General features: G+C 34.9%; 1 long non-coding RNA gene across 1 annotated transcript; it reads right to left on the bottom strand.

The window, feature by feature from the left end:
* Window positions 1-431: 431 nt before the first annotated feature.
* LOC147812539 (uncharacterized) lies at window positions 432-7,761 on the bottom strand. The gene is made up of 3 exons (XR_015433261.1): window positions 7,627-7,761; window positions 4,609-4,727; window positions 432-2,580 (listed from the first exon to the last, which is right to left on the bottom strand). It is a non-coding gene; the product is annotated as an uncharacterized LOC147812539 (long non-coding RNA).
* Window positions 7,762-8,841: the final 1,080 nt, after the last annotated feature.

The raw sequence follows: 8,841 nt of genomic DNA, 5'->3' as shown, positions 1-8,841 counted from the left end.
GAAACGCATGATGTATTTGGTGGAAATATACAGAAAAGGAATATTTAAAAATTTGTAATACGAAAATTAAATCCGATATAAAGTTTTATCCATCTAAATACGTTTCGTTTGAGAATCGAGCGAAAGTATTTTAATTTTTAACAATTCTCTGAATTTAATTATTTAAATTTAAACTGGCACACCAAAACAATCCTTTTGAATAATACAATGTTTAGATTTTAGTTAGTGTACTGGACAATAGTTCTGAGGAAAAACATTAATAAATCTAAATTAGTTCTTTTGCGCTAATATTTAATTTTTCTTAAATATTATGTCATAGCTGATAACGAGCAATAGATAACAATAAGCTTGTCTTAATATTTTTAAGACAATTTTCAGTACGTATATAGACATTAGAGAAGGTGCATAAATGTTTTAGAGACTGAATTTAATTTAAAATATTTAATGGGTAAATATGACTCAAAATAATTTAAGACTAAAAACTTCTAGATATGATAAAAAGGAATATTTAGGTAAATAAAATTTAATTATTCTTTACGTTTAAGAAAAATCTTTGAAATAAACTTTTAAACGATGTGCACTTAAATTTCACATATTTAAAAATATGGATTTAGATTTAATTAAAAATATTTATGGAACTTAATTCTTATCAGAGAAAAATTTAAATTTTAATAATCAAAATATTGAAAATGGAATTTTCATATAATTCAAGGAGAATATATAAATAAACCTCGTGTTCATTTGAAGAAATACGGTCAGCGTTTCTGTTATGTCATGACGACTAGGCAACTGAAGTAGATCATCTTGGCAAACTACGATCCTCATGGCAACTAGGTCAGCAATGGACATCTTGACAGACTGATGCTCATGGCAGCTCGGTCAGCAATGGACATCTTGACAGACTGATGCTCATGGCAGCTCGGTCAGCAATGGACATCTTGACAGACTGATGCTCATGGCAGCTAGGTCAGCAATGGACATCTTGACAGACTGATGCTCATGGCAGCTAGGTCAGCAATGGACATCTTGACAGACTGATGCTCATGGCAGCTAGGTCAGCAATGGACATCTTGACAGACTGATGCTCATGGCAGCTAGGTCAGCAATGGACATCTTGACAGACTGATGCTCATGGCAGCTAGGTCAGCAATGGACATCTTGACAGACTGATGCTCATGGCAGCTAGGTCAGCAATGGACATCTTGACAGACTGATGCTCATGGCAGCTAGGTCAGCAATGGACATCTTGACAGACTGATGCTCATGGCAGCTAGGTCAGCAATGGACATCTTGACAGACTGATGCTCATGGCAGCTAGGTCAGCAATGGACATCTTGACAGACTGATGCTCATGGCAGCTAGGTCAGCAATGGACATCTTGACAGACTGATGCTCATGGCAGCTAGGTCAGCAATGGACATCTTGACAGACTGATGCTCATGGCAGCTGGGTCAGCAATGAACATCTTGACAGACTGATGCTCATGGCAGCTGGGTCAGCAATGGACATCTTGACAGACTGATGCTCATGGCAGCTGGGTCAGCAATGGACATCTTGACAGACTGATGCTCATGGCAGCTGGGTCAGCAATGGACATCTTGACAGACTGATGCTCATGGCAGCTGGGTCAGCAATGGACATCTTGACAGACTGATGCTCATGGCAGCTGGGTCAGCAATGGACATCTTGACAGACTGATGCTCATGGCAGCTGGGTCAGCAATGGACATCTTGACAGACTGATGCTCATGGCAGCTGGGTCAGCAATGGACATCTTGACAGACTGATGCTCATGGCAGCTGGGTCAGCGATGGACATCTTGACAGACTGATGCTCATGGCAGCTAGGTCAGCGATGGACATCTTGACAGACTGATGCTCATGGCAGCTAGGTCAGCGATGGACATCTTGACAGACTGATGCTCATGGCAGCTAGGTCAGCGATGGACATCTTGACAGACTGATGCTCATGGCAGCTAGGTCAGCGATGGACATCTTGACAGACTGATGCTCATGGCAGCTAGGTCAGCGATGGACATCTTGACAGACTGATGCTCATGGCAGCTAGGTCAGCGATGGACATCTTGACAGACTGATGCTCATGGCAGCTAGGTCAGCGATGGACATCTTGACAGACTGATGCTCATGGCAGCTAGGTCAGCGATGGACATCTTGACAGACTGATGCTCATGGCAGCTAGGTCAGCGATGGACATCTTGACAGACTGATGCTCATGGCAGCTAGGTCAGCGATGGACATCTTGACAGACTGATGCTCATGGCAGCTAGGTCAGCGATGGACATCTTGACAGACTGATGCTCATGGCAGCTAGGTCAGCGATGGACATCTTGACAGACTGATGCTCATGGCAGCTAGGTCAGCGATGGACATCTTGACAGACTGATGCTCATGGCAGCTAGGTCAGCGATGGACATCTTGACAGACTGATGCTCATGGCAGCTAGGTCAGCGATGGACATCTTGGGAAACTACGATCCTCATGGCAGCTAGGTCAGCGATGGACATCTTAGAAAATATGGTACCCAAGGAGACTATATCACGATGAAGTACTCAATGCAAAGCCTAGTTTTAAACATAAAACAAAATGTCTTTACTCTTATGGTCAAATTAACATAGGGATTTTACTTTAGTTAGAGGCAGTGTTTGATATTATTGGGTGAAGTTTTATAACTATTTGCTACGCAAATCTCAGTAAACCTCCCGAGTCATTAACAAAAACTTGATCATTTTACAAAATTCTTAAAAACTTGTAACTATGTTCATATCAGTCCGAACATTTAATTCCTACTCGCAGGACCTCTGAGCTATGTGCGTGCTTTTAAAATATCTATCACAGAAATTTATATTAACACTAGAAAGACGGAAAATTAGTATATACCTATATTGCCTAAAAGCAGTCAAAATGACAGGATTGGGAATGCGTAAATAAATTTGTTTGAAATTAATTTGTTTGAAATTAATTTGTAGCATTTTTTATATTATTTACAGTTGTTTAACAAGTAATTAGTAAATATTAACAATAAAAAAAAGTTATATGTTGTACAAAAAGTCACAAAAGTCTAATAAATTGTGTCATTATGGACATCATTGTTTTTCTAACTGAAATTAAAAGCAGTCAAAATGACTTCCTTAGGCAATCTAGTGTTAACAAAGACAGACGAAATTTAAATGAGAACGAAATTTCAATTACCAAAAACTTTAAATAACCAAGGAATTAAGAGATTTACAGTCAGATATTCGTAAAAGTTATTTTAGAGCTTTGGAGAAATGACCAAATTTCATTAGCCTCCTGATCATAGATAATTGGCTTTTATTGGTTGATAATTGGCTTTTATCAACAGAAGTATACAACCAAGTAACTAAATGAATCACAAATACTTTACATTGCTGTAAGTTTAAAGATTGTTTAGATTTAGAGAGAATATTAAAAAATGGAACTTAGTCAATTTTCAGTTCAATGCGAAATTTTTTATTGAGAGAAACGTTTTACTAATAAAAAGCAATGTAACACTAATATTGTCAAATGTTTTACAAATTCTCGAGATTTTATTATGCTTTTTATATCATTTAATTATAATATGGACAAAGTTAGAAAATCTATTTGAGAGATCTTCACGATTTTGGGAGTAGTCCACTGTAGCCTTAAAAACCAATGAAGAGCAGTGGTCCCCCCCCCCCGAGCGTAAGCGTTCCAATGATGCTACCTAAGCATAGGCTGATAGATACCAATTCTGCTCTTCGCTGTAACCGACCACAGTTCTGTATCCTCAGTCGGATCATGGTTTAGAAGCTCGTTGCCATCAGACTGATCGTGGAAGGATTTACGCAATTTTTAAGACTTTTAAAATTAAATTTAATGTAAAGTTTAAAAATTTATAAAATATTAGTCAAAATAAGTTCAAAACTACACATGTTTCATACCACGCTAACGGCTCTACAGTAAATTCTTATTCCTAAATTTCAAAATATCTAAATTAATGTTATTACCCGAGTTTTTGACTATTTTATAATTTCAAAAAGAGACTTAACTACACAATAATATTGAATTTTTAATGAAAAATTTAATATTCTTAAAGCTTGATAAAATAATAAATTCACACTCGCACCCTAGCTCTTAGTTCATCACCAACATTATACAAAATCTACATGCAAAGTTTCAATCAAGTCTAAAGTAAACTATTATCATGTGTGATGGCGTTAAAAAATCTTCAAATCTACGTTCTGGAAATGCATTTAAATTGTAACAAAATTGAGAGCAAAAACTAGAAATTTTCAGAAAATGATGTCTTTATATAAAGTTTATATAATAACAGATTAAATTTTCAATTTATCATATAATTTATTCAGACAAAAAAGTTAAATTTTCAAAGCTTAAGAATATTCAAGTGTCTTTATGAGCCTATTTTCATTTTCATTTGTGAGTGAGAAAAAATTAATATGATTTCAAAAGATGAATCAAAAATTTAAAAGGTTTTATAAAGCCAATGAATACAACGTTCTAACAATGAAATGTTAAACAGTAGACTCAAGGAATAAAATTTCTATTAAACAATTCATTGATCAGATCAAAATATATTTTAACTTCCTTACCCAATCTAAATCGGATAATGATGATCAACATTCTTCTGTAAGGAGTAGAGCTTTTTAATCTAGAATACGCAACTTTGTGTAAAGCATCAAACATCTATTTTCAGGTAGCTTCTTGGATCCTGCAAGAAAATAGGAAACCTGTCATTATAAATATAAAATGTATTGCATGAACAGTGGAGTATGTTTTTACACTTTAACGTAATATACTTTAAGTTCGCTGATGAACATTGTACATTGTATACTTATAACTAATAAATCGATAATATTAGACTAATGCTGCGACAAGACTAGAGCTCTAAGCTATATATTCAGGCAAATTAAAATCTCCAATTCCGAGAAGAATTGAAAAAATAAAAGACTTAATAGTTTAGTTCATTTTACAGTTCTCCGACAAATTTCTTGTCTGAATGAGATTTTAACCGTTTCGAATTTTGAATCTGTTTACTTCAGAAGTGCTGAAAAAATTATTAGTTTCTGACAATTACAGAAGAACCTAACGAAATTTTATATTGATATTCGTAGCTAGCTGTGGTTGACCTCCGAATGAAATTTAAAGTACGCAGTAAACTCCCCAACCTCATAGGAAGTTACCGCGCATTTCTTAACATCGAATAAAATCATGAAATAGATTATACATAAAATGAAAATAATCTAACATAACATAAGCTAACATGCTAAATCTTTAGTTTTCAGTCACTAGCCAAATTAGACGCACTCTGAGATTCTATGTAAAATCTTAATTATCAGGTGATACTAATACAACTGTATTTTTTTTACGCAGCTGAAATCTGTTTGTACTTTTTTTTACCTTCGTTTGTAAATTGATTTCCATTGTTATGCAATACGGTAAAAAATTATTAATGCAAATAGGAATATATATAAAAATCTCCTAAATAAAACGCATCACATGTGTGTTTAAGTATAAAAATATTGCATATAAAGTCGTGCAAAACATGTTTAAAAAACTACAGCGCGTCTCATAATTTGGTCTAATTATTATAACATACTAAGACTTTATTGAATAAATATTCTATATTTACATAATATGTAGCCTAATTTATCCTATGGTCGAATTTATGTTATTTATAGTCTAATTCAACCAATTGATACACGAACGTAAACGAGTACAAACGGGTTGCAGTCGCGTAAAAACAATAATGCTGTATCGTATTACGCTATAATCAAGATTTTACATAGAATCTTAAAATGCGTCTAATATGGCCAGGTACAGTAGGTAAAATTCATTTTAATTGCACCGGCTGAAGGTTGTCACATTTGCACAACTACATACGAACTGCATAACGATATTAAAGATTTCTAGATTTCAGTAAAATAGAATTAGATACCTTGCCTTTCAACGTAAATTGTGAAACAGTGAGGCTGGATTTGCAGCTTTAATAAATTTAGTTTCAATGTAGCAATCTGAAACAGTTGCTTCTAAATATGCCACAGTTACAAATTACCAAACACTAGTTTCCCAAATCTAAACTCTCATGCCAGAAAATCAGTACTATGCTTGCTTCATTTTATACGCGTGAACAAGTGTTTAACTATCAAACCTTTGAAAAGAATCATTTCAGAAGTAGACTAACAGACAAGCATTTAGCCTCGTACCTTAAAATAAGTACACCTCACTTCGACACTCAATATAAGTAACTTTTAAAAGTTAAATCGTAATTTCATTCATCTCAAATATTTTAAAACTTTTATATAGTTTTGTATTTTAGAAGAAGATTTTCCTTAGCCCACTAAGCTTTTCAGATTTGTTGAAAAAGCGCTCATCCCTGCTCTAGGGCTAACAAAATAGACCGAAAAAAAAAGATTGCCCTTTCTCTCGTCGACCAGAGACAAATCCTGTTCTAAACAACGACACCACACCTAAACTTCAACTAGTTATACCTCGTTACAGTAGTCACCGTCACGGGTCCAGACGAATGGCTAGGGAAGTTCTTACTTTAGACAAACTATAGCTTAACCCCTTAACAGTGACATATTTCAGAAAAATTGACGAAAAATGGAAGATTTAACTCTTTAATTTTGATCTTTATATTATTATAGTTAATATATAGTATATATATTATAAATTAAAATTGTTTTATTACAAAAATAATACTGTAAATGCAATAACTACTGTATTTATAACTTTTGCATACACATAAAAGGTAATGGATTACACACATATCTTATTCAATCAAACAAAATTTTGAAGCTAAATATAATATAATTAGTATAATATAAAAATAAGACTTTCAATACATAAATTTTACAAGTCTTTTACTGTATGGTATATTCCAAAACCCCCACCCACATTTCCTTCCCTCGACTGAAGTCATTATCGGTGAAAAACTAGAACTCATCTTATCAGGTAAATAGTGAGTTCAGTATTCTAAGGTAGAAATGAACTAAGCTCGGGCTTCACAAGGACTTTGTTTAACAAAATTAAAAGTTTATGCAACCTAAATTTAGAAAAAAATTTATAGCACTAAACTCCATTATTAAGCTTGAATATGCAATATTTTGGAATTTAGTGGGAAGTCTATTAAGTTTGAAACAGTCACAAAACTTAATAAATCAATTCAATATCGAAGGGGAAAAAATGACAAAGTTTTAAAAGCAGACTGCTAGATAAAGTATTTAAAGTATGTGCTAGTATTTAAAAACTAATAATCGCGTTAAATCCTGTGAAAAAAATATATACAAAACATTAAAACTATTGTTTCGTAAAACTTTAGTTTCATTGTTGTTATTCAACAATAAATTGCAATTTTATTTCAAGTCGCTTTTACTCAATAATCTAAAAAGAATTTTAACTTAGCGAAACTGATAATTTTAAAAGTAATACTAAATAAGCCAATACCCCATCAAAATATTCGAAAAAGAACCATTCTTAAATATTACAAGAGAACCAAGTCAATAAAATAGGTATATCAATCATTTTTAAGTTTGCAAGCATACTATCAATTATCTCGAAAAACTTTAAGTGTATGTAAAAGTAGCGAAAATTAGAAAAAGACTTACTGTAAAGTTCTGTACAAATAATACTAGACTTAGAAAGACGCATCATATCCTGTCTGTATCAAAAATTGGACTGAGTACACTAGTCTACAAACTCATAAGAAAAAAACAACAACAAAGCAGGGATACGAAGTGCTCGTTTAGTACCAGTCCTGCCCCGTATTTTATATTCCTTAATATCGATAGCGATTGGCAATTATAGTCTATCAAAATCGAATTGAATTGATGATGAAGAGGATCCATGCTACTCGCGGTTTTGGGGCCTCCCTGTGCCGAGCGTTATCAGCTGCCAAAAGTTCTGTAGTGTGGAGGTAGCGGGTTCGAATCCCGTCCTACCAAGGATGTGTCTTCGTTCTGTCCTTATTTAAATTGTACTATCTGTCTTTCTACTTGATAAAGGTTCCGCAGTGGACTGATCGTTGAGGCATAGTTCCTAGCAGATAACCGAACTCAAGCATCACTGGCTGCAGTCAGTGAGCGGGCGGGTGACCATTTGGATTAGTCTGAATAGGGACCGAGGGTGTGTTGCATGGCTCCTCGTTAAGATGTTCCACCATAAAGTGCTTGACTTCGCATGCAGGTCGTCGGGCAACCGAAGCGGGGGTGTCATCCATTCTAAAGAGGATCAAAATTGTGAGGGCATGTCTTCGAATTATCCTCAGGGATGTTTCCCAGACCGTCGCCAATTGTGCAGCTCTAGTGTGACGTAAATAAAGTACCTGCGTATCTACTTCATAAAGACTTAGAACCAGTGCTTGCGTAATTAAATGTATAGCATGTAATTGGGAACAAGCATGCATGTATCAATGAATAAAATATTCGTTTGTAATATATCTTCTGCGAGCTGGGTAAGATAAGGTGACTTTTCGGGGTTGGGAAAAATTCTGACAAAAGTTGCTGAGGAAATAAGACATTTTTACAGAACGATAAAAGGGGCCTCCCCGGATAAGTGGTCTCACCATTCCACCAAACGCTCTCTCACTTGGAAGTAACGGATTGCACAGCCATCCTGAATGTATCATTGCAATATCATTCGCGAGTTTTTGTCCAGCAGTGGACTAATCGTAAAGACACGGTTCCCAATAGAATATCGAAGTCAAGTATTACTGATTGAGGTCAGTAAGCGGGTGGGTGACCGCTTTGAGCAGCCGGCGTATGAACCGATTGTGCGCGATATCAGTCCTCGTGAAACTGTTCTACCGAAAAGTGCTTGACTTC

The sequence above is a fragment of the Parasteatoda tepidariorum genome, chromosome 4 (genome assembly GCF_982258835.1).
Source record: "Parasteatoda tepidariorum strain Cologne lab strain chromosome 4, Ptep-v5.0, whole genome shotgun sequence".
NCBI classification, from domain to species: Eukaryota; Metazoa; Arthropoda; class Arachnida; order Araneae; family Theridiidae; genus Parasteatoda; species Parasteatoda tepidariorum.
The sequence above is the reverse complement of the archived record's forward strand: the minus strand, read 5'-3'. Positions and strand labels throughout refer to the sequence as shown.